Here is a 26409-nt window from a genome sequence, read left to right on the forward strand (position 1 = left end):
TTGAATGGAATCTGGCATCACCCTGAAGGAATTCTAAAGTTCACACTGCGGGGTAGTTTATCAAGATGGCTTCAGAGTAGACTAACTTTACACAGCACATTAAAAAAAAAGACATTTATTCAGAGTCATGATCAGACTATTACATTTAGCAATCAACAGCATGGGTACAGAAAAAAAAAAAACTACATTAAAACCCTTTGTTGGAATGCTTTACACTTTCCACAGAACAGAAACTAAAATAACCTGCTATACAATTAGTCACAAATACAGTCATCGAGTTTTTGGTTTTTTTCCCCATACACATGAGTATTGTCTAAAACATGTTTTCTTTGTAGCAGCTAGGCCTTGCCACCACTGTGCCTGGCTGAGTTCACAAATCTGTTGTAATCTGTAGCTTCCCTGTCACTTGTCTGGCTCTCTTCTGCTAAGCTTTGTTTCCTGACAATCTAAAAACCTTCTGCCACTCCCATAGCTACTGCTGCTGCTTGAACCGCCATAGACACTTTGGTTTTGTGGTTTGGCAAAGTATTGACCTCCACCACCATAAGGACCAGAGCTTCTGCCTCCAAAATTTCCTCCCTTCATGGGTCCAAATTTTGAAGATTGATTGTTTTAATTACCACAGTCATTATAGCTTCCACTGACTCCAAAATTGCTTCTGTCGTTACCAAATCCATTCTAACCATCCTCACTGCCTCCATCTCCACCACCACCATGGCTGCCACCAAAGCCACCTCGTCCACTGAAGTTTCCTCCACGACCAAAGTTGTCATTCCCACCAAAACCACCTCCACCCCCACCACCGAAGTTTCCAGAACCACTTCAACCTCTTTGACTGGAGGAGGCACTGGCCATCTCTTGCTTTGACAGAGCTTTCCTTCCTTCACAATTGTGGCCATTCACAGTATGGTCCTTCTGGATAACAATCTTATCTACAAAGTCATGGTCATCAAAGGTTACAAATGCAAAGCCCCTCTTCTTGCCACTGCCTCGGTCTGTCATGATTTCAAGCACTTCAATCTTCCCATACTGCTCAAAATAATCTCTAAGGTGATGCTCTTCGGTGTCTTCTTTAACGCCACCAACAAAAATCTTTTTCACAGTTAAGTGGGCACCTGGTCTTTGAGAGTCTTCTCATGAAAGAGCCCTCTTTGGTTCCACCACTCCTCCATCCACCTTGTGTGGCCCTGCATTCATGGCTGTATGCACCTCCTCCACAGTAGAGTAAGTGACCAACCCAAAGCCTCTGGAATGCATGGTGTTTGGATCTCTCATCACCACACAGTCCGTGAGCGTCCCCCATTGCTCAAAATGGCTCCTCAGGCTCTCATCTGTTGTTTCAAAACTCAACCCTCTGATGAAGTTTCTGCAGCTGTTCTGGCTCTTTAAGAGACTCTGACTTAGATATGAAGGCAGTGAGGGGTAAAAAACCAAAAAACTAACAATGCTTCCTCCGAGCTGTCCACAAGCAGAAAGCCTGTTTTGTTTCTTTAAGGTAGTTGCTGCTTTACTGTGTATTAATATCCATGTATTATATCTTCATTATGAATTATTACATTTAGCACTAAAAAACATCCTTCTTTGACATATCAGTCTTTTTAGGTTTTAATTCTTTGTCTGAAATTAAAATTGGTACCTTTCTCTCTGTTTTATCCAGCATAATTTTGTACTTCCTTGTTTTTAGCTTTATTTGTTGAGAGATTGCTGGATCATAATGATATTTCTATCTCAACCATTGTGAAAAAGTGCCATACTGTTTTCCACAGTGGTTGCACCATTTTACAGTCCCAACCACAGTATAGGTGGACCCCATATTCTCCGTACCCTCTCCAATATTTGTTGTTTTTTGTTTTTGGGTTGTTTTTTTTTTTTTTTTTACCTTACTATTAATGCTGCTATAAGATGATATTCCATTGTTGTTTTGTCTTGTGTCACTCTAATGTCTTGTGGGGAAGCATGGTGGCTTCATAAGATAAGCACTGGACTTTGAACTACAAGGTCCTTGGTTAAAGCCCACCAGCCACTTGGGAGAAAGATGATGTTTTTTTCTCGCTTGAAGATTTAAAGCCTTGGAAATCCTATACAGGATCACTATGAGTCAGAATCGAGTTGGTGGCATTTAACAATAACAACAATGGCTAGTGATTGTAAGCATTTCTTCTTAAATTTGTTGGCTGCCTGAATGTTTTCTTTAGTGAAATGTCTGTTCATGTCCTCTGCCCATTTTTTAATTGGAATATCTTCTTATTGAGGTGCTGAAGTGTTCTACATATTTTAGACAGTTTTTTTATACATCATTGCCAAAAGTTAATTCCTAGTCTGTAGGTTCTCTTTTTATTCTTTTGGTGAAATCTTTTGATTCACATTTGCCTATTTTTTATGAGGTTCCAATAATCTATTTTGTTTTCTGCTATTTATATGTTATTAGTTTTGTTTGATAGTGAATTTATGCCATGAAGCAGAGCACCATAATTGATTCCTATTCTTTCATTGATGATCTTTGTGGTTCTAGGTTTTACACTTAGGTCTTTAATCCATGTTGAATTAATTTTTGTATATGACATGAGATATTGGTCTTCTTTACTCTTCTGCAAATTGATTTCCAGTTTTACCAGCACCATTTGTTGAAGAAACAATCGTTTTCCCACTTAATGTATTTTGGTCTTTTGTCAAAACAGCTGAGCATAGATAGGTGGAGCTTAATGGCTGATTAGGGAGATATGTGGTACAGACATCTGTCAGCAATAATACAGAATTCCAGACAAACTAGGTTCAGGGGATGATCCCAGAACTCTGAACTACATGTCAAGGGATATTTAGAAAGTTCGAAGGCCTACAGCCAGTGGAATTTGTAGCAGAAACAAGAAACATTCTGTTTCCTGATTCACGGTAGTCAGCCACTCCTGGAGCAGCCATCATGATCAGGACGGAGTGGATTAAGGGTCAGAAGGAGTGCTCCCACTGCAGAGGTCTGACATCATCAGAGACAGAGGTGTGGACATTCTTTCTCTGTTTCTTGGTCTCTCTCTCTCTGTATACCTCCACTATGGTGACTGGAAGGAGTACCTGAGTGAGTGGACATCCCCCTACCCCCAGAGGGTTCTGCTATGCATGTGCTTGGATCTACTCAGCAAAGATTTCTGAACCCAGAAGTATGGAAGTGGGAGGAGTCAACAGGAACTGCTTAAAACAGAACGGTCTCCTGAGCTGGTGAAGAAAGGGACCTTCCTTAAAGTCATACTCATATTTTGCTACAGATTATTCCCCCCTCTGTCCATTGGTCTCTCGCTGTCTGTGCACAACCACTCTAGTGACTAGAGGGGGTGCCTGAGTTTGTGGACACTCTCACCCACCCCCAGAAGGTTCTACTATGCATGCACAAGGATCTGCTCAGCAAAAAACACTAAGAAAGTTCATCGCTTGAAACAGCTACAGCCAGCCCTGATCTATTTAACACTAGGAAAAAGTCTTGAATGGGGGTTGTAGAGTGGGGGAGTGACAGGCTGAAAAGAAAACAGGCCAAAAATTAAATCCTGAGTTACATTATAAGTACCAACAATGACATCTTGAAATTTCTCAGGTGGCATTGAAGGCAAGAAGCTGAGAGAGGCACGTTACTCATATTTGGCTGAACTAGTGGACACCCTTACCCACCCCCAGAAGGTTCTACTACGCATGCACTCAGATTTTTTTTTTCTTTTCTCTTTTCTGTGATTATAGACTGTAGCATTCAATTTGTTTTGTTGTTGTTGTTTGCTGTTGGCCCCTTTTTACCTTTAGGCATCTCATTATCTCCCTGTATTACCCAACAAGAGACAGCAATTGTGGTCATATTGTCAAGCTACAGTCAAACCCTATAAAATCCCACTATCCAGGCAATACCTGCTACAGTTACTCTGAGTTGAGTAATAAGAAGAGTGAAAAGGGAAACCTATCTCCTGATCACATCTACCTGGAGGCAATCAGAAAGCATAATAAAACATCAACATACATTCATCTAATTATTGAGGTCACAGCTAACTATTGAAGATGCCCAAGAAGCAGCTGACCATATTGGCATATGTCCAGAAACAAAACAGAGTGACTTGGACAAATGAGCAGGAGATAGACCTAGACATCACATTGGAAGGAAGGAAGGCTTTGGAAATGACTGAGAAGGAATTCAGGAAAATGATATTGAGATATATCCAAACACTTCACAGAGGGTTTGAGAAAAATAAGGAAGAAGTCAGGAAAGCACTACAGGAACAATCAAATAAGATAGATACAGCATTGGAAAGAATTCAAAACCTGAAAAAGGACGTCTAAATGATTAATAATAAAATATAAGAAATGGGCAATACACTGAAAAGTCAAAAGAGTATAATTGAAGAGATGGAAGCCAGAACTAGAGAGATGGAAGACAAATCTCTCAGTACTGCAAAGATAGAAGAGCAAGCAGAAAAAAGGATTTAAAAAATCTGAAGAAAGTCTAAGATTCACATTGGACAATGTGAAGAGGGATAACTTTAGAATTATTGGCAGTGTGGAACAGGAAAACAACTGAGCATAGGTGGATGGATTTAATTTTTAGCCTTTCTGAATCATTTTGCTCTAAGCATGTTTGTTGGATGCAGTATAGAACTAAGTTGTATTTTGTGAATCAAATTGAAAATCTGATTATTTTATTATTGTTTTTGTTAACTGCCATCAAGTCAGTTAGACTCATAGCCACTCTGTATAGGGTTTCTGAGGAGCAACTGGTGAGTTTGAACCACTGACCTTGTGGTCCAATGCTTATCCAACAGTACTATAACAAGGCAAGTTAAACTCATTCACCATTTCTGCTATGACAAATATGTGATCTCAATTATATCATCACATTTTATTATATTTTATTTGTTAAGTCTCCTTCTCTAAGATATGTATATTATATATTTGTTTCTTGTTATATTGAATGTCTTTTATTGTTATAATGGGGCAGGAAGATCTGGTAATTTTTATTGGTCATGATAAAATCTGCTGATATAAAAGACTCAATGTTTACTAGGTACAGCTTCCTAACATTTTTTATTTCCTCACAGAATGTCAGCCTCTTAATATAATAAGCATATCAACATGTTTATTGACAGGACATTTGCCAGGTTGAAAATACTTAAATTGCTATGCTTCATTTCCGTAAGTTAATTTGCAAATCAGGTATTTGAAGCTGGGTCACTTTCCCTTGTAGATATTTGTTCAATTTCAACCATTAAATGGTTGCACTAATTGATACAATAAAAAATAGCATATGGAAAAAGTATGTGTGCAATAACAATGTGTTGTTAACCCAACAAAATACACAGAAGAAGCAGTTTTATTATCTTGAATGCTGGTGCATACAAATAACAACCTTAATTTAGAGGAAGAGAAAGAGGAAAGGAAATGTCAGGTATTGCGGTAGATTTCTGGGCAGGTTAAAAACCTTTACAAAGTTGATAGCTTAATAATTCACAGCCTTTTTAAGATGTACAACTTTCCTTTTACATGACAACATTCACCAACAGTTCATATAATATGAAGTTCAACTTAAATCTTTCTCCTGTCAAATAAGTGAAAAACAGAAGAACAAAACAGAAGTCTTCTCTAGTGTCTGAGTATTTAGAAATATTTTCTTTGTATGTAGCAATGTCTAAAGGTTTTAATTGTTGTTGTTATTAAGTACCTTTGAGTCAATTCTGGCCTATAGCGACCCTGTATAGGGTTTCCAAGGAGCAGCTGGTGAGCTTGAACCACCGACCTTGCAGTTCAAACAGCTTTGCAGTCTGGCGCATTAACTCACAGCACCACACCAGGTTTTAATTAAGGGGGCGGGGGCTTAATCTTTTACTTTCTAAAATGTTGACAACATGGATTTTCTCGAATTATAATAAAAATAACATATAAACAAAATTTCAGAAGCTTTTGGAAACGCATTTAAAGATACGGTAATACTTTTGATAATTATGACAGAAAGATCACAAAATCAGAATTTCCAGTTTTCTCAATAGGCTTCCAGTCCAGATAATTCAGATCTCCTGTGTCCTAAAGTGGGTATTTTGGTGATCTTTTTCTCATCATATAAATTATTAGTGGGTTCTTCTATTAGCAGTTTGTCTTGATAATGCCTTGTTCTTGCAAAACCATCCCTTATTGAGAGGAAGATGGGAAAGCTAAATCCCCCAATGCCAGTAAAATAACAAAGGTAAAGACCTGGGGGGTTCAAGACAAGTTTGGAAACCGGTTTCTACAGTCCTCCGATCCTTTTTCTTTCCTAAGGATTCTCTTTCTTTCTCACAACTGTCCTATTCGATTCTGCAAAACAAACTAAAATGATTTTTTGGAAGATCAAGTTTTCTATTGGCACAGAACTACTTCCAACGAAGTAACAATAATAATGCGTGAGTGTCTCCTCAAGTAGTTTCCTTCTCTTTTAACAACCTTGACCTTACTCTCAATCAATAATCTCATCACAGCCAAGTTCTTCAGTCAGACTGTTGACAACCATAAAGTAAAAGAGCTCTTCGATATAAGCTAGCTGATCAAATAGGGTCTGCTCATAATGCATCTGGTAGTCGCCACCTAGGGTTGCTTCTCTGGCTCTGGATCTTCACAGAAACATCTTGTTGGCTTCTTCCAGGGCCGCGGAGACCCTGTACCCGGCCTCCCTGAGCTTCTCCTCTTCGGGATAGTCATAGTTGTCCTCCCCCGTCATTAAATTCCTCACACTTAATCTTCGCTTTCCAAGTCTGGGGCCTGATCTGGCCCCACTGCTCACTGTGGCTAGGCCCCTTAACCAGGCCACCCGTCTCAGCCGTTGGCTGGACCTCCTCCTCCATTGGGGAGATATGTGTATTTTTGCATTTACTTCCCTTGCATATATGAAGTAAAAAATGATTGCTTTCAAATCATAGAAATATTTATTAACCAAAATATGAAACTACTAATTTTGGACATATCTTCCATCAAAATCTATATGCATCTAAAGGTAGGGTTTCCTTCTCTCTAACCCTTCTCCAAAGAATTCTATGCTCTTTTATACCAGCAGTACTGGCATCCTCAAGGGATTCAAATCCTGTTCCTTGTCAGTGTTCTTAGAGTTTTGTAAACAAAAAGACGTCAGAAGGGAGCAAGATCAGGGCTGTAAAATGGTTGCGATAAGGTTTCCCAACAAAATTCTCCTAGGACAACCTTAACCACCCTCAGAGAATAGCAACAGGACTACCATGATAGAGAAAAAAAAAAAAAAAAAATATTCCCAGTGCAATTTTCCTAGATCTTTTTTACTTTTTAATTCCCAGTGCAGTTTTCGAGTGTCTGAAAACTTCATCATAATAAGCCCCTGTGATCATCTTGTGTTCTTTGAGGAAATCTATAAAGATTGACTCTCTAGAATCCCCTCAAAATAGTTACTTATTTTCTGAGCTGACATCTCTGCTTTGAATTTAAATGGCCTAGATAGAAGAGCCCCTTGGAAACTGGTGGTTTAATTAGACCTTCTGTTTTGAAGGCAACATAACAAGTATATTAATAAGACAACTTGTCTGCAGTCATCCACAGATCACAGAGACATGTTTAAACATATCTTATGTAAATAAACCCATTCGTGTATGAACCGGGACTATAGGAGCAATCGAGGGGGCATCACAAAGTTTTTGGAGAAATTCTATTATCTCATCATTTCATTTTTCCACAAGCTTTCTGAAGCCCCTTGTATTTTTTTGACTTACTCTTGTATAGAATATGTTGTTGTTATTGTTAAGTGCTACCAAGTCAGTTCCAACTCATAGCAACCCTATATAAGGTTTCCAAGCAGCAGCTGGTGAGTTTGAATCATCAACCTTATGGTTCAAACCAACCGTGTGGTCCAGTGCTTTATCCCACAGGGAACTTTAGGTATTTGCAGGGGTAGAAAGTCTTATCTGGTGGACTTGAACTGCTGACCTTGTGGTTCACAGTTCAATGCCTATCCTAGGGAGCCAGCAAGCTCTCTGTCTCTCTCACTATATATTGTTGTTGTTAGGTGTCATCAAGTTGGTCCCTACTCATAACGACCCTATGCAAAACAGAATGAAACACATTTGAGCCCATTGTTGCTGCCACTGTGCCAATCCATCTTTGTTGTTGTTGTTGTTAAGTACCGTGGAGTCAGTTCCGACTCATAGTGACCCTGTACAGGGTTTACGAGGCTGCAAATCTTTATGGGAGCAGAAAGCCTCATCTTTCTCCTGTGGAACAGCTGGTAGTTTCGAACTGCAGACCTTGAGATTAGCAACCTGATTCGTAACCACTATGCTACCAGAGCTCCTTTTCCTCTGACCCTCCATTTTATCAAACATGATATCCTTCTCTAAGGATTGGTCCCTCTTGACAATATGTCTAAAGTATGAGAGACAAATTTGGCTATCCTGGCTTCCAGGGTGTTTTCTGTCTGTACTTCTTCCAACATATAATTGTTTGTTCTTCTGGCAGCCCATGGTACTTTTAATATTCTCCTCCAACATCATTGATCAAATGCGTCAATTCTTCCAAGGTCTTCCTTATTCACTGTCCAACTTTCTAACTTGAGGTCTTTGTACATTTTGTTACAATGTTTGACTTTGTCTTCTGGAACTGCCATTTGAAATCTTCTACTCAGCTCTTTTACCTTCTCATTTCTACCATCTCTACACTGGGATAGCAAGTTTCAGAGTTTCTTCTGATATCCATTTTGGTCATTTATTTCTTTCTTGTCTTCTAAATGACCTTTTGCTTGCTTTCCTATATGATGTTCTTGATATCATCTCAAAACTCTTCTAGTTTTGGTTTGTAGTGTCTGATGCATCATATCTATTCTTCAGATGATCTCTAAATTCAGGTGGGACATAGTCAAGGTCATATTTTGGCTCTTGTGGCTTATTTTAATTTTCTTCAGCTTCAACCTGAACTCACATATGCTGCCCCAGCCTTTTTTCGACTGATGATATGGAGCTTTTCCCCCAGCTCTTTCTACAGGTGTAGTCAGTTTGATTTCTGTGTATTCCATCTGGTGAGGTCCACATGTATAGTCGTCTTTTATGTTGTTTAAAAAAGATATTTGCAAAGAAGTGATTGATCTGGCAAAATTCTATCATGCTATCTCCAGTATCATTTCTATTACCAAAGCCGTATTTTCTAACTACTGATCCTTCTTCTTTGTTTCCAACCTTTGCTTTCCAATCTCCAGTAATTATCAATACATCTTGACTGCATATTAGATCAGTTTCAGACTAAACAAGTTGGTAGAGTTATTCAGTTTCATCTTTACTGGCTTTAATGGTTGGTGCATAAATTTGAATAATAGTTGTATTAATTGGTCTTTGTTGCAGGCATATGGATAATATCCTATCATAGACAGCGTGGTGCTTTAAGACAGATCTTGATATGTTCTTTTTGGTGATGAATGCGATACCATTCCTCCTCAATCTGTCATTCTTGGCATAGTAAACTATGTGATGATCAGATTCAAAATGGCCAATGCCAGTCCATTCCATTAGTATGCCTAGGATATTGATATTTATATGTATCTGACAGTATTCTGGTTCTCTTCATCATGTTTCAATATTCAGTATTCTGGTGTTGATAATGTTCCACTGTTATTCATAAGGTTTTCAATGATTAAATATTCAGGTGTAGTTCATCCATCCTTCTTCCTAGTCTGTCTTTGTCTGGAATCTCAGCTGAAACTGTCCTCTGTGAGTGACCCTGTTGGTATTTAAAATACCCATTTTCTGAAATATTATCATAACATCCAAATAGTTTGTTATGATCCACAAGGTCAAAAATCTTTGCATAGTCAATAAAGCACAAGTAGACACATTTATGGCATTCTCTGCTTCCAGGCAAGATCCATCTGATGTCAGCAATGAAATCCCTAGTTTCATGTCTTCTTCTGAACTTAGCCTGAATTTCTCACTGTTCTCTAGCAATGTACTGTTGCCGCTGTTTTAAATTATCTTCAAGAAAATTTTATTGGCTTGTGATATTAATGATATTGTTCAATGATTTATGCATTCCATTGGGTTACCACTCTTGAGAATTGGCTCAAAAATGGACCTTTTCCAATCAGTTGACCAAGTAGTTGTCTTCCAAATTTCTTGGCATGAATGTATGAGTGCCTCCAGTGCTGCAAGATTTCTTGATCATATACTAAACCTTGGAATGGTTGAAATCAACCATTTCTTTTTGGTAAAGTGACTCTGTGTATACCTTCCATCTTCTTTTTTTTTCTTCTTTTTAAGTTTTTATTGTGAATTTTGTGGCTTTACATGGAAGAACATCAGTTTTACATTCATCCTATCGTATTTTGTTTCATTGCAATGATTATAATTCCCTCCATGCATATCAAACAACCAAAGGGTACACCCCACAGGCCTGCACCCCGGCCGTCAGCACACAGCCCCTCTCCCTCCCTGAGTCCAGTGTCCCCAGACATTCCATCTGTCCATGTCATTGTCTCTGCCTCCATCTTTGGCATAGTGCTTCTCTAGGTAGGGTCCTACATGCTGCTCTTCTCACTTGATGGTCCCAGGGACCTCTGCTCCTGGACTGAAAAATCAATCACTCCCCTCCTTTTGTTATGAAACATCTACCTTTACATTTCTGGCCCTTACAGTCCTGATAACAATTATTCATTATTGGACCACATGAGTCTTATCCTCATCTCCTTTCATTAGCCCCATACCAACAGCTTGGAAACCATTCAGTGGAGGTTCTACCTTCCCCTGCCCCGTTTGGAACTAGGCTCCCTCTTGAAAGCTTGTAAGCCAGTCACTTCTTGCCTTTGTAGCTCCCCCCGCCCCCCATTTTGGGTAACCAATGTCTAAGTTGCCCATCCCTGTCAACCCTGTGTACCAAGGGGGTGGGAGTGATCCTCACTGGAAAGATTTGTTCCCTGTTTTGAGCTACTACATCCATAAGTATAGGTCAAGTTCATCAAATTGTAGCAGGTTACTCTTTTTTTCCTTCTTCTTTCTTCTTCTAGTCGAGTTCTGATCATCCAGCCATTGGAGCCAAGTCAAATGAGTACTATCTGTAAGTATGGGTGTTCTTGTGTATCTTCCCTCACGTCATATCAGCTGGATGCTTCACTCTCTGCTGTAGTCCTCTGTGGCCATGTCACTGCCTATGGGTCCAGGAGTCCCCAGGTCTTGCCATATTGCTGGCCAACCAGGTCTCTACCTGGGTTCACAGGAGTCTGTTGAACATGGTTGAACTCCCAACTTCATTGCTGTTTTTCCCCTTCTTGCCCTTATCAGTGACCAACGTGGTCACCAGCTAGACCACGTGCCTGCTCGTGTTTTCCCCTGGAGTCTTAGTCTTGGAAGGGGGTTTGCTCTGAAGGGACCTGACCACTTGCCTTGATGGCTCGCAGGTGAACAACTTGCTTGTTCTTGCAGTAGTCAATCCAACTGCTGTTATTGTTTTTAATTTTTCCTGCCAGTCTTTCTTCCATGAAGTATCTTCTGTTTTTCTAGCCGCTCCAGACTGGTCTACTTGCCCTTTCAAGTGGAAATTTCCCATCTCAGATGATTCTGGATGGGGTTCTGGATTCCACGTATGGTCTTGTGCAATGCAAAGGCTCCGCAGGAAGCCTCTTTCACTGGGAAACTTCTAGCCCCCTTTAATTCCAATCAGTATTCCAATCAGTTATAGGCTGAAGATGGACTTACAAGCCGTTATATTGTGATGTTTCTGGCTATTCCTTTCTCTCCCCCAGAAGTGTTTATTTTACAATGGTAGGCAAGGGGAACCAAGATTCAAAAGACAGTCAAGCATCTTAACATTATTCCCCTCTTCATCTTCTTTTGATGTTTTCTGCATCATTCAACATTTTGCCCATTTTGTTGTGTTGTTGAGTGCCTTTCTATTTGGTTCCAACTCATAGTGACTTTGTACAGGATTTCTGAGGAATGGTTGGCGAGTTTGAACCACCCATCTTGTGGTTCAAACAGATTCTTGAGGTCCAGTGCTTTATCCCACAGCGCCAACCCAGGACTCCTTCGATATTGCAAGTCGAGGCTTAAATATTTTCTTCAGTTCTTTAAGCTTGAGCAATGCTGAGTGTGTTCTTCCCTTTAGATTTTCTAACTCTAGGTATTTGCACATTTCATTATAATACCTGACTTTGTCTTCTTGAGCTATCCATTGAAATCTTCTGCTCAGCTTTTTTACCTCCTCATTTCTTTCATTTACTTTAGCATTTCTATGTTGTTGTTGTTCAGTGCCGTCGAGTCGGTTCCGACCCATAGCGACCCTGTACAGGGTTTCTGAGGGTGTAAATCCTTACGGGAGTAGAAAGCCTCATCTTTCTCCCGCGGAGAGGCTGGTAGTTTCGAACCGCTGACCTTAAGGTTCTCAGCCCGATTCGTAACCACTACGCTACCAGAGCTCCTACCTTAGCATTTCTATATTGGAGAGCAAATTTCAGAGTCTCATTTGACTTCTATTTTGGTCTTCTCTTGTCTGTGATAGCATACTATCACAGACAATATCACTTTAATTTAGACCTTGAAATGGTCTTTTGATGATGAATGCAAGCACCATATGGTCTCAATTTGTCATCCCCAGCATAGCAAACCATATGATTGTCATATTTTAAATGGCAAATATTAGTCCATTTTAGCTCATTAATCCCTAGAATATCTATGTGTATGTGTTACATTTCAGTTTGACAACTTCCAATTTTCCTAGATTCATACTTCATAATTCCATGTTCTGATTACTAATGGATATCCACAGCTATTTCTCCTAATTTTGAGTTGTGCTCCAGCTGCAAATGAAAGGCCCAAAAGCTTTACTCACTCCATACACATCATCTCGGTCAGGTCAACTCTTCTTTGAGAAGTCATCGCTTCCCTAGTCGTATTTTGAGTGACTTCCAACCTGAGGGGTCTATCTTATGGCATTATATCTGACAATATTCTGGTGTTATTCATCATATTTCTGGTGTTATTCATCATATCTTGATATTCAATATTTTGGTGTTATCTGACAGTGTTCCACTGCTATTCATCAGGTTTTTTGTGGCTAGACATTCAGAAGCAGTCTGCCTTTCCTTCTTCCTAGTTTATCTTGGTCTGGAAGCTCATCTGAAACCTGTCCATCATGTGTGTACCTACTGGTGTTTAAAATACCAGTGACATAGCTTCTAGCATCACAGCAACATGGAAGCTACTGGAATATGACAAACTGACAGACGAATGGTTATTTATTTATTTTTACTGTTGTCACAAATGGGAAATGTCAGCTAAGAAGACAGTTGATAAATGAGGAGTAGATACAGATCAAAGCAGAATACTGTTTGGTATAGTGCTGGAAATTGAGCCCCTTGGTTAGCAGGCACTGCCCAATTACCTCAATAACAAATTTGAGGATGCCAATGATCTGGAAGATGGCACCTAACAGAACAGAGTGGTTATGTTTGTTGTTGTTGTGAAGTGCCGTTGAGTTGGTTCTGACCCATAGTGACCCTGTATAGGGTTTCCAAGGAGCAGTTGGTGAACTTGAACTACCGACCTTGCAGTTCAAACTGCTTTGCAGTCTGGCGCATTAACCCACAGCGCCACACCAGGACTCCAGAGTGGTTTTAATGGATACTGAATAAATTTGCTTTCTATTTTGCACTCGAACGATGTATATCTGTCAGTAACAGATGCTGAAGTGTGAGAAGAAAGTAATGCTGTCTGTGATGGTTAAGATCATGTGTCAACTTGGTCATGATTCTCGGCAATTTGGAAGATAGAATGATGCAGTTTGACAATTATGTAATGATGTCATCTCCTCAAGTTTTTTATCTTTTTATATGGCCATCCTCCATTTTTGCATAATGCCAGTTGTTTTGCATAACCACTTCATCAATGGAATCTAACCATATACTTTTGGAAATAGATCGACACACCTTTCCTCCTACACTGTTTTAATCTTAACACTCTGCTAAGGCCTATCCATCATAGGTGACCCTGTTAGTATTTAAAATACTAATTGGTCACTTTCAACATCATAGCAATGCACAAACAACTATGATACAATAATTGACAGATAGGTGGCGGTTGATAATTATTTTGCCTTTTTAAATTATTTTACCATTTTGCCTGGATACATTGAGGAGTTTATCTTCATCTTTGATGTCTACGAATTTTACTAAGATATGTCTCAGAGTTGATCATTCCAGGTTAGTCTTCTCAGTTACTACTGGGGTCCTTTCAGTGCACAGATTCAGAAGTTGTTCTATTTCTGGAATGTTTTTGTGAATTATAATTTTATTATCATTAGATCTGTCCCATTGTTACTCTTTATGTACTCTGATAATATGAATTTTATTACTTCTCTGCCAGACTTGCAGCTGTTTCTTCCCATTTTGAGTTATGCTTCATCAGTAAATAAAGGTCCTGAATGCTTTGCTCCATTCAAGTCACTAAGGTCAACTCTACTTTGAGGAGGAAGCTAGCTCTTCCCCAGTCATACTTTGAGTACCTTCCAATCCCTTGGGCTCATCATCCTACATCCCACATCCCGCTAACCTTTAATAAGTGATCTTTTTAGTCTGGAAGCGCCACTGAAACCTATCCACTATGGGTGTCCCAGGTGATATTTAAAATATCATTGGCATCATTTCCAGCATCACACAACAAACAAGCCACAGCAGTACCAGTACGATAAACTGACATAGTCACATGGAATTTGAGTTGTGGAAGTATTCTCTATAGTCTGCTTATTCTAAAAACTTTGTTTTATCGTCCACACTCAGACTACAGTCCATTTAAAATTGATTTTCTTCTGTGGCACGAGTCCCTGCATCTATATTTCCTTTCTTCTTCTTGTCCTTCTTCATCCTTCTCCTTCCCTTCCTCTTATTTTCAAGATTCATTGATAATTACTGGTGATTATAATAATTACCAGATGAGCTCACTAATTATATGATGCCCAGTCTTCTTTGACTGCCTTCCATTTCAAGCACTTTCTTTCTAACCTTTTGTACTTCTTTCTTTAGCTTATTTTCATCTTTCCTGCTTATTTTCTTGGTTTCCTGTAATGCTCTTTATCTGGTTTTTATTTAAATCTATTTTCCCTGAGGCATCTTGTAATTTAGTTTTCATTTCTGATATGCATTTGTCTTTTTCTTCTATTTCTTTCCTGATTTCAATTTACTTTCAATTTCTTTTTGGTCCATTTCTATTCTTAGTGCTATTTTTATGACTCAAGTTTTTGTTTTGTTTTGTTTTTTTTGTTTTTTCATATACACAAATGTTTGTTTGAGAATATTTGATTTGGCTTAAAGCACTGTATCACACTTTTCTTCAGCTTCAAGGATGCTTTTGTGAAGAGCTTTTCAGTCGGCAGAAACACTCCTTCTCTAATTTGTTTGCATCAGTTCTGTATGGAAGCTGTCTGATTTTTTTTTCTATTCTAACACAGTTGCTCATTTAGAAACACCTTGTTTTGTCAGTTTTTGTGCTCATCTGTGGAATTTCTCTAATGGATGGGGAAAAGGCTGGCAAAATAATGGTTGGTGTCTTATTCTAGCAGGATCTTTAAATTTTTTTATCCTGTTTCTTTCCTTTCATTGTCTTGTCTCCAAGGCCTACCACACCTTTTCTACATATCTGATTTATGAGGGGTAGAAGCATGCAAGATACACCTGTAGTACATTTGTTCCAACTGATATTGTATCAAAGTCTGTGGAAAAAATAGAACTAAAGACAGAATTTTGAACCCACCCCCCTCATATAAAGCCTCTAGTGGATGCTGTTTTGCTAGTAGTGATGGTAGGAGACACATTATACCAGAGACTTCTCAGAAGTGGTCAGAGGAATTGAGAAAGAAAGAATTCTTGTGCCTAAAATGCTTCAGTTATACTACCTATAATGTTAACTGCGCCCTAACACATTCATTTGCTGCATTGGATTTGCCTGGGATTTGAGGACTTTTCCCCTCCAAAAGAACTCACATTCTTAAAATTAAAAGAAAAAAACAAAAGAAGGATGTTTGAAGGCTCTGCTTATTAAACATGAGATATAAATTAAATGTATCCCAAGATTTATAGAACTCCAAAGACATGCAAGGGTTGGTTTCACAATCAGCACCTGGTCTTGTTTTGGCTGATGGTACTGAGCTTTACATCATCACTTCCCACAGATGTAGTCAATTTGACTACTGTGTATTTCAACTAGTAAGGTCCAGCTGTGTTGTTGTTGTTGAGTACTATTGAGTCAGTTCTGACCCATATAGGGTTTCCAAGGAGTGTCTGGTGCCCTTGAATCACCAACCTGTGATTTAAAGGACTTTGCAATCCAGTGCATTAACCCATAGTGTCACACCAGACTCCACAAGGTCCAGGTGTAGAATCACCTTTTATGCTGTTGAAAAAGGTATCTGCAATGAATAAAATTGGGTCTTGCAAAATTCTATCATGTGATCTAGAACATTGTTTTTATCACCAAGACCATATTTTCCAGCTATTCTTTTTTTCCAACGTTCACATTCCAGTCACCAGTAATTATCAATCCATCTTGATTGCATGTTTGATCAATTTTAGCTTGAAAAAGTTGATAGAATTCTTCAAGTTCATCATCACTGGTTGGTGCATAAATTTGAGTAATAGTCGTATTAACTAGCCTTCTTTGTTGTTGTTGTGTGCCACTGAATCAGTCTTAATTCATAGTGACCTTGTCTAGAGTTTCTGAGCAGTGACAAGTGGGTTTGAACCTCTCGCTTTGGGGTTAGCAGTCCAGTGCTTATCCTACAACACCATATCAGGACTTCTGGTCTTCCTTGTAAGCATATGGATATTACTCAATCACAGTTAGAATTGTGCTTCAAGAAAGATCTTGAAATGTTCTTTTGGATGATATCACTCCTTTTCAACGTTTCATTCCTGGTATAGGAAGCCAAATGACTATCTGATTCAAAATGGTCACACCAGTCCATTTCAGCTCACTAATGCCTAGGACATCAATTCTTATACATTCCACTTCATTTCTGGCAACTTCAAATTTTCCTAAATTCATACGTCATACATTCGACATTCTACATATTAATGGATGTTGACAGCTTCTTTTCCTGGTAGACAGGTTTCAGTGGTGCTGCCAGATTAAGATCATCTACCATGGGTGACCCTACTGGTATTTAAAATACCAGTGGCATGTCTTATAGAATCATACCAACACACAAGCCACCACAGTATGCCAAACTGACAGGCAAGTTGTGGGTATTCTTTTAGGTGAAAGATAATGAAATACTTACTCTATAAGGTTATTCTAAGAGTTAGATAAGATTATATTTATTATTTATTTAATATGGTGCCTTGCACATGAAAGGTAAGATAACTGGAAGCCAATATCCTTTTTCCATCATTTTTCTGTCCGTGTGTCATACTGTGTTGGCTTGCATATTGCCAGAAAGCTGGAAATGATATCATTGGCATTTCAAATAGAAGCAGGGTGAGTCACCCGTTCCATTCTGGTTATCTTAAAGGTGGACTCTCATGTCACTTTGTGCATCTGTTAGAAGCCTGACCCAGTGTCTGTTATGGATTCCAAGCAAATGATACAGACTCTTGTTCCTCTAAGTATAAGAGGGGGGAGGTGTTCATTGGCAGGTTATTGATAGAGCTGGAATTCTGTAAAGAATAGAGGAAATGTGGGGGAAAGAACCATAGGTAGAGTCACACTGTATCTGACCCCAGTTGCTAACACTGCCACCATCACTGCCCCCTATCTGACAATTGGCCTTCAGAAGTTCTGGGTCTCACATTGTGTATACTCAAAGCCGAGAGTGGTCATCTAGTAGCTAAGTTCAGATACTTGGTCTGGCTCCTTCTAGCAGACAGTGGTAGACAATATAGGTGATAAATGCTGATAATGATGCCCTCATAAATATAGGTCAGCATTGCTATTAGTCAGAACCAACATGCAGCAGTTCTGGTGTGGAGCTGTAGGATAAGCACTAGACTGCTGACCTCAAGGTTAGTAGTTCAAATCCACTAGTTATTCCTCAGAAACCCTATACAGGATCACTATGAGTTGAAACTGATTCAAAGACACTTAAAAACAATAACAATATGTGTGTGTGTGTGTGTGTGTGTGTGTGTGTGTGTGTATTATTGATTATAGATCTGTCACACACAGAATAGCTTGGCAAAAGGAACTTCATCTGAGATTGTGCCATGGTTGTTCACTACTATATCAATATCTCAAAGTTCATGGACCCGGGCATCTTAAGAGAACATTCCTCTCAGTTCAGTTCTTTAAAATTCCTGTTATTATTCTCTTCTGACCATTTCTTCTCAGGATTCATTCTCTCTTATATTGTTTGTTTGTTTTCTGGTTCATTGAGAAAGGAGGAGAGAAACAAGAGAGCCGTATCCTCCCCTAGAGTCCCTTGCAGACAATATCTCCCTCTAACAGGGAGTGTCCCTGTGTTATTTTTTAACACTCTGAGACACCATCTTCATATTCTCATTGATAATGGGAAGGATGTAAGTAAGCTCCCTTACAGAGTACTGCTTCCTTCACTACCTTCTCATCTGTTCTCAATCACAAGCCCTGGTCAGCCCATAAAATTATTCTGAGTTATCCAGCATTGCAAGTGTTCATATCTGCGGAAATGGCTTAATTCTGTTTCAGAAAACAGAATGGAAGAGAAGTTCTGTCTTAGGCAGATTTTTCTCTTTGTTTTTCTACCAATGGTTCCTTACTCAGTTCTCAGAGAGGCTTAGCCTCCGACCTTAATCACACATTGTGCCAAGATCCTGTGTCCCAAAGAAACTAAGTTGCTTTCCAATGTCCCTTTTGCCCAGAAAGAGCAACTGGTAATGCTTTATAGAAATCATTTTCATTCTCCTTAAAGTGGATATTTATAGAGAAATAATTTGTTTTTGCTAATAATCATCTTCATTTCAAGTCTTTTTACTACCAGTCATATCAGGAACCTTGACAATTCTGGTGTGTTTGCATGTATGTTATCAATAACAAATAGCAACTTAAGAATTTCTGTCCAGTTCTATTAATAAAACATAAGACTGGTTTGCAGAAAGTAGCAAATATTATGATATCTTCCACACACTGTCTTTTTATTTTCCCCTTTCCCCAATTGAACAACTACTCTTTTTTTGTAATTTTAATGAGCAGGAAATTGTGGCCAAATTTCCCACATCCTTGATGACAGCTTTAGATTTTATAGATTTGTGCCTTTTGCGGAGGCTGTTTGTTGTTGTCAGTTGCCATTGAGTAGGCTCTGATTCATAGTGACCCCATGTTCAACAGAAGAAAACACTGCCTGGTCCTGGGCCATACTCACAATTTTTCCTATGTTTGAACCTGTTGTTTCAGCCACTGTGTCAATCCATCTCCTTAAAGGCCTTCTTCTTTTTCAATGACCATCTACATTACTAAGTATGATGTCCTTCTGTGTGGACTGGACCTTCCTGACAACATGTCCAAAGAACATGACTCAAAGTCTCATTGTTGTTGTTTCTAAAGAGCATTCTGGCTGTCCTTCTTCTAGCACAGAATAATAGCTCATTCTACTAGAAATCCAAGGTATGTTCAGAATCGGGCTGCGAACCGCAAGGTCAGCAGTTCTAAACTACCAGCTGCTCCGCGGGAGAAAGATGAGGCTTTCTGCTCTCGTAAAGATATACAGCCTCAGAAACCCTGTTCAGGGTCGCTATGGGTCAGAACCGACTCAACGACACTTAACAACAACAACAACAATTCTCCTTTAGTCATCCTTACTCATTGGCCAGATTTCACATGTTTTTCTGGGTAAGTGTCATCGAGTCAGTCCTGATCCATAGCAATCCTGTATGAGGTTTCTGAGGTTGTAAATCTTTACAGGAAGAGAAAGTCTTGTCTTTCACCCAAGAAGTGACTGTGGAGCTCAAACCACGGACCTTGTGGATTGAAGTTCAGTGCTTATCCTACAAAGCCACTGTATTTCCTTCATGCATATGAGAATGATTGAAAATATCATGACTTAGGTCAGATCAGATGTACCTGAATTTTCTAAGTGACATCTTTGTTTTTTAACAATTTAAAGAAACTTTTTTGTGCAGGAGATTTGCCCAGTGTAATACAACATTTGGTTTCCTGAATGTTACTTCCACGGGCATTGATTGTGGATCCAAGTGAAATGAAATCTTTGACAACGTCATTCTTTTTGTCATTGCATTTCATATTGATCCAGTTATGAGGATTTTTGTTTTCGTTATGTGATGGTGTAATACATATCCCTAGCCTCAGTGTGGCACTGTAGGGTACGCACTGGACTGGTAACTGGAAAGGTAATGAGTCTAGGAAACCCTCCCTATATAGTGTCTTTATGAGTCAGAACAGGTCAATGGCACACAACAACAAAAATCCATACTGAAGACTGCAGTCTTTTATCTTCATCAGTAAGTGCTCCAAGTCATCTCCACGTGTGTCATCTGCATGTTGCAAGTAGCTAATGAGTCTTCCACTAATCCTGATGCCACATTCTTCATACATTCATGTTTCTGAGATTATTTGTTTAGCATACTGATTGAATTTGTTGTTGTTAAGTTCCTCAGGGTCGGTTCCAAACCATAGCGACCCTGTATAGGGTTTCCGAGGAGCAGCTGGTAAGCTTCAACCCCTGACCTTGTGGTTCGAACCGACTTTGGAGTCCAGCACACTAACCCACACCACCACACAGGACTCCTTGGTGAAATAGTACAACCCTGACTCACACCTTTCCTGATTTGAAACCACTCACTAGTCTATACCAAGAAATTTGAAAGGCACGGTATCCTCTTGTTCTTTTCAAATAACTGCCTCTTGGACTATATATAGACTCTGCATGAGCACAATGAAGTATTCTGGAATTCCCATTTTTCTCAAAACTATCCTTAATTTGTTATGCTCCATATTGTTGAATGTCTTTGCATAGTCAATAAAGCACAAATAAATATCTTTCTGGTATTCTCTGCTTTCAGTAAAGATCTGTCTGACATTGGCAATGCTGTCTATCCCTCATTACACATTCGCTTCAGGATTCTGCTTGAATTTCTGGCAGTTCCCAATGTGCTGCTCTAACTATTCCTTTTTCAATTATCTTTAGCATGATATTGTTTCCAACAGTTTCCATATTCTGCTAGATCACCTGTCTTTGGGATGGCACGATTATGGGTGTCTTCCAGTGAGTTGACCAAGTAGCTGCCTTTCGAATTTCTTGGTATAGACTAGTGAGTGCTTTCAGCAATGCACCATTTGTTGAAACTTTTCAAGTGCAATTCTGTACGTTCCTGGAGTGTTTTTTTTTTGTTGTTGTTGTTTTGTTTTGTTTTTTTGCTAATACCTTAATAGTAGTGTGTACTTATCATTTTAGTACTATTGGTTCTTGATTGAATGCTACCTCCTAAAATGGTTGAACATCAACCAACTCTGTTTGGTACTGTGACGCTGTATTCCTTCCATCTTCTTTTTATGTGTTCTGCATCATTCAATATTTTGCCCATAGAATCTTTCAATACTACAACTCAAGGCTTGGATTTTTTTCCTCAGTTTTTTTTAACTTGAGAAATGTTGATAATGTTCTTGCCTTTTGGTTTTCCAACTCCAAGTCTTTGCACCTTTCACTATAATATATTATTATGTCTTCCGGAACTACCCTTTGAAATTTTCTATTCAGCTGTTTTACTTCATCATTTTATCTGGTTGCTTTAAAGTTCTCTATGCTCAGGAAAAATATTCAGAGTCTCTTTTGACATTCATTTTGGTCTCTTTTCACTTTCTGTCTTTTTGATGGAATATATATTTTGACTGTTATGGACTTGTTTTAATTTTCTTTAACTTCAACTTGAACTTGCGTATGAGCAACTAATGATCTGCTCTAAAAATTGGACTCTGATCTTATTCTGACTGATGATAATGAACTTAGGGTAAGACACAATTTCTGAGGTATATCTGAAGCCAATCCCTGGTTAAAATAGAAGTTTGGTGCATCCTTCCAGCTAGATTCTCCCCAGAAGAGAAACTATACAAGGTGCCAAATGCAGATAAAATTATCCTCATTTATTAAGACTCAGCAATTCTTAAAGGACAGTTCATTGGATAACAGTGAAATGGAAAATGTTCAAGGACATAAAGAATATTTTCTACAGTCTCCTAAATCTAGGCTAAATACAGGTATTTGTATAAGCTTGCAGAGAGAGTTAGGGCAGAAATAGAGCTCACTTCTGCAGCTATTTATGTAGAAGACCATGTTGTTGTTGTTAGGTGTTGTCTAGTTGTTTCCAAGTTTGAACTCCTGATGTGGTGATGCAGGATAAGCAGTGGACTGCATGGTCAGTTTGAATCACAAGGCTGGCGACTCAAGCTCCTCAGAAACCTTATGCAGGGGTCCTATGAGTTGGAAACAACTTGACAACACTTAACAATAACCCTATGCATATCAGAACGAAACACTGTCCGGCCCTGATGCATTGTCATAAATGTTAACCTCTGAGCTCATTGTTTTTGCTACTGTGTCAATCCATCTTATTAGTTTTCCTCTTTTTCACTAACGAGTTGGTCCTCTTTTTCACTAACTATCTATTTTATCAAGAATGCTATCCTTCTCCAGAAACTGATAATATGTTCAAAGTATGAGAGGGCAAGTCTCAAAGGTGTGGCATGAAATACCTTTTATCTTTTAGGAGACAGACTTGAGCAGACAAGGAGTGCCTACTACCACCAAGATAGGAGACCCAGGAGTAGAGTGTATCCTTTGGACCTGAGGTCTCTGCACTGCGAAGCTCCTAGAACCTGAGAAGACTGATGCTAAGAAACATGGACTACACCAAGGAACACTGGCTCTACAGATGCTGAAAGGAGACAAAAACCTTTCTCCAGAGCCTGTGCTCTGAACGTGTACTTCTGTCTTCCTCAATTCTGAGAGAATAACTTTTTGCCTGTTAAAGCTATCTACTTGTAGTATTTCTATTATAGCAGTACTACATAGCTGAGACACATGACTTGGGTCAGGCACACCTTTGTCCTCAAACTGTATCTCTGTTCTTTAACATTTAAAAGAGGTTTTTAGCATCGGGTTGGTATTGTTGTTAAGTTATTGCCAAGTCGATTCTGACCCATAGCAACCTGGTAGAGGGTTCCCAAGCAGCAGTTGGTGAGCTTGAACCAGTGACCTTGCAGGGCAAACGACTTTGCAGTCTGAGGCATTAGCCCACAGCGCCACACCAGGACTCCCCAGCGTCAGATTAGCCTAATACAATATGTTTGATTCTTGACCTCTGCTTCCATAAGTGTTGATTGGGAATTCATGCAAAATGAAGTCTTTGACAATGCCAATCTTTTCTCCCTTTATCATTGTATTATGATTGTCAGATTCAAAATGGCCTATACAGTCCATTTCAGCTCACTAATGGCTAGGATATCGATTTTTATGCATTCCATTTCATTTTTGACAACTTCCAATTTTTCTAGATTCATACTTTGTACAGTCCATGTTCTGATTATTAGTGGATGTTTTCAGCGGTTTCTTCTCATTTTGCATTGTGCCCCATCATCAAATGAAGGTCCTGAAGGCTTTACTCCATTCCTGTCATTATAAACAGCTCTGCTTTGAGGGGACAGTTAGCTCTTCCCCAGTCGTACTTTAATTGACTTCCAACATGAAGGGCTTATCTTCCTGCAGTATATCTGGGAATATTCTACTGTTATTCATAATGCACCCATTTTCCAACACTGTATCAGATGATGTTCCACTGCTGTTCATAATATTTACAGCAGCTCACCATTCAGAAGTGGTCTGCCTCACTTTCCTCCTAGTCTGTCTTAGTCTGAAAGCTCCTATGAAACTTCTCCACCATGGATTACCCTGCTGGTATTTAAAATACAGATGGCATAGCTTCTAAACCACCAAAGTATGACAAACTGACAAATGAGTGGTGGGTAGAGGACCACTGTTTGTTGTTAAGTGCCATCAAGTCTGTATAGGGTTTCCAAGGAGCTTCTGGTAGGTTTGAACTGCTGAACTACAGTCTAGTGCTTCTTTTGTAGTGTACACCAGAACTATACTCTGTCCTATAATCTTAGGCAGCAGCAGAATAGAGAAGCCCAGAGAAAGATGGTTCTGTGTGGCCTCTTCAATGTCAGGAACCAGACTTCAAATAAGCAATGAGTGCTATAGAGGAGCTCTGGTAGTATAGAGGTTATGAGTTGGGCTGATAACCTCAAGGTCAGCAGTTCAAAACTACCATCTGTTCCATGGGAGAAAGATGAAGCTTTCTGCTTCTTTAAAGATGTAAAGCCTCAGAAACTGTATACAGGGTTGCTATGAGTCACAACTGACTCCACGGCACACCACTACCACCACCACCACTACCATGATGCTATAAGGTAAGTACTTGGACTGTTATCCTCAAGGTCAGTGGTTCAAACCCACCAGCCTCTCCTTAGAAATCCTTTAAAGGGTCACTCTGAGGCTAAACCACCTCTAGTGCTCAACAATAACAATGGTTGTCAGATGTCATTAATTTCATCCATCTGATAATTCATTCCTACCTTAGAAAACACCAAATAATGGGTTGCTAGGAATTTTAAAGGAGTCAGGTGGCTCTGTGAAATAAACACTGAACTTCAAAAGACAGGTCATCAGTTTGAGTCTACCAATCTCTCTGTGGGAGAAAGATGAGGTTTTTTTGCTCCCACAAAGATTTACAACCTTGGAAACCCTACATAGAGTAGTTATGAGTTGGAACCTACTCAGTGGTACTTAATATTGACAAAGAATTATAGAGAAGTCCTTCAGTGGCACAAACAGTTAGTATACATGGCTGCTAATGGGAAAGCTAGAGCTTTGAGTCCACCCCAGGCATCTGAGAAGAAAGGTCTGGTGTTCTGCTTCTGAAAAACCAACTCTATGAAGCACAGTTCTATGCTGATACACTTGAAGTTGCCATAAGTCAAAGTTGACTTGATGGCAAAAGGTTTGGGATTTTTGGTTTATTGACATTGTAGAAGAATTGTCTTTAACATTCTTCATGTTGTAAAGGGAGAGAAAGCTTCTTCTTATAAAGAAGCATGAAAAATAGAAGTGTTTCCCAATAATGTTGTTTTCAAGTGCTGTCAAGACAGTTCCAACTCATAATGATACTGTGTAGGGTTTCTGAGACTGTAAATCTTTTCCTGCAGAATAGTTGGTGGGCTCAAACTATTGACCTTGTGGTTCTTAGCCCAGTGTTTATCCTACATAACTACAAGGCTCCCCTTCCCATTAATTGTTCTTAATATTTGCTTATAGTGAGTAGAAAACATGAACATCAGGTGCTCAAAAGCCCAGATGTAAATTGAGACTTCCAGAAATAAATTTGTTACAGAATAGCACCAGAGTAAATTCCAATCCTGCACCACCAACTAAAATGTCAAGTATTATGCTCCAACCTTACAGAAAATTGTTGTTAAGTGCTGTCAAGTCTATTCCGATCCATAGCGACCCTGTATAGGGTTTCCAAGGAGCAGCTGATGAATATGGAGGCCTTATATCTCACCATGTAAAGAGATTAGAGACACATCTTCCATTTTTTCAAAGTCACATCAACACCCAGTACTCATAGAGCTCAGTTTGGTCCACCTGAGGGGCATGTGCTTCCTTATTCAGTTATTTTCTGCTCAAATGCCCTGTGGGGATCACCTATGCCCCCATCCATCACCATGAGTCTTAGATGAGCAGACAGTTCTCAGCAAGTGTTATAGATTTAATTGTGTCTCTAAATTATAAATGTAGACCTTCTAACTCCGGATCCTGTAAATACTACCCTGCTTGGAAGTGGGGGTTTTCTTTGGTTATATTAACAAGGTAATAATGGAACAGGGTGGGGGTGGGAGGGTTATAAGTCAGATATGACTTATAAATAGAGCAGAATAGACACATACACAAGGGAATAAGAAAGCCAGATCACAGAGATGGATGAATTTACAATCCCAGGAACTCCAAGAGTGGCTGGCTGCTATTAGTGGCTAAAATAGACAAAGGACAGGCCGCTAGAGCCACACTCTGAGTTCAGGCTCTAACCTCTTGAACTATGAGAAAATATTTTTCTATAGTTTAAAGAATTTCTATTCTTTATAGTCACCTGCTTGTCTTAGTGCTTTTATGTGCTGCTGTAGGATAAATGCTGGACTGCTAACTGCAAGGTCAGTGCTTCAAACCCACCTGCCACTCTTTAGAAACCCTATACAGGGTCACTATGAGTCACAACAGACTCGATGGCACGTAACAACAAGAAGTAACTGAAACAGGAAAATTGTACCTCCTTCTCTATTAAACCATGACTTGTCTGTCAGTTTGTCATACTGTGGTGGCTTGTGAGTTGCTGTGATTCTGAAAGATATGCCACCAGTATTTTAAATACTAGCAGGGTCACCCATGGTG

The 26409-nt window shown here is 39.3% G+C and overlaps 1 pseudogene; it reads right to left on the bottom strand.

Moving 5' to 3' along the window:
* Nucleotides 1-402: 402 nt before the first annotated feature.
* LOC102828704 overlaps nt 403-26409 on the bottom strand; it is a 62661-nt pseudogene continuing 36654 nt past the window's right edge.

Source organism: Chrysochloris asiatica, unplaced genomic scaffold, assembly GCF_000296735.1.
Source record: "Chrysochloris asiatica unplaced genomic scaffold, ChrAsi1.0 scaffold00006, whole genome shotgun sequence".
NCBI lineage: Eukaryota > Metazoa > Chordata > Mammalia > Afrosoricida > Chrysochloridae > Chrysochloris > Chrysochloris asiatica.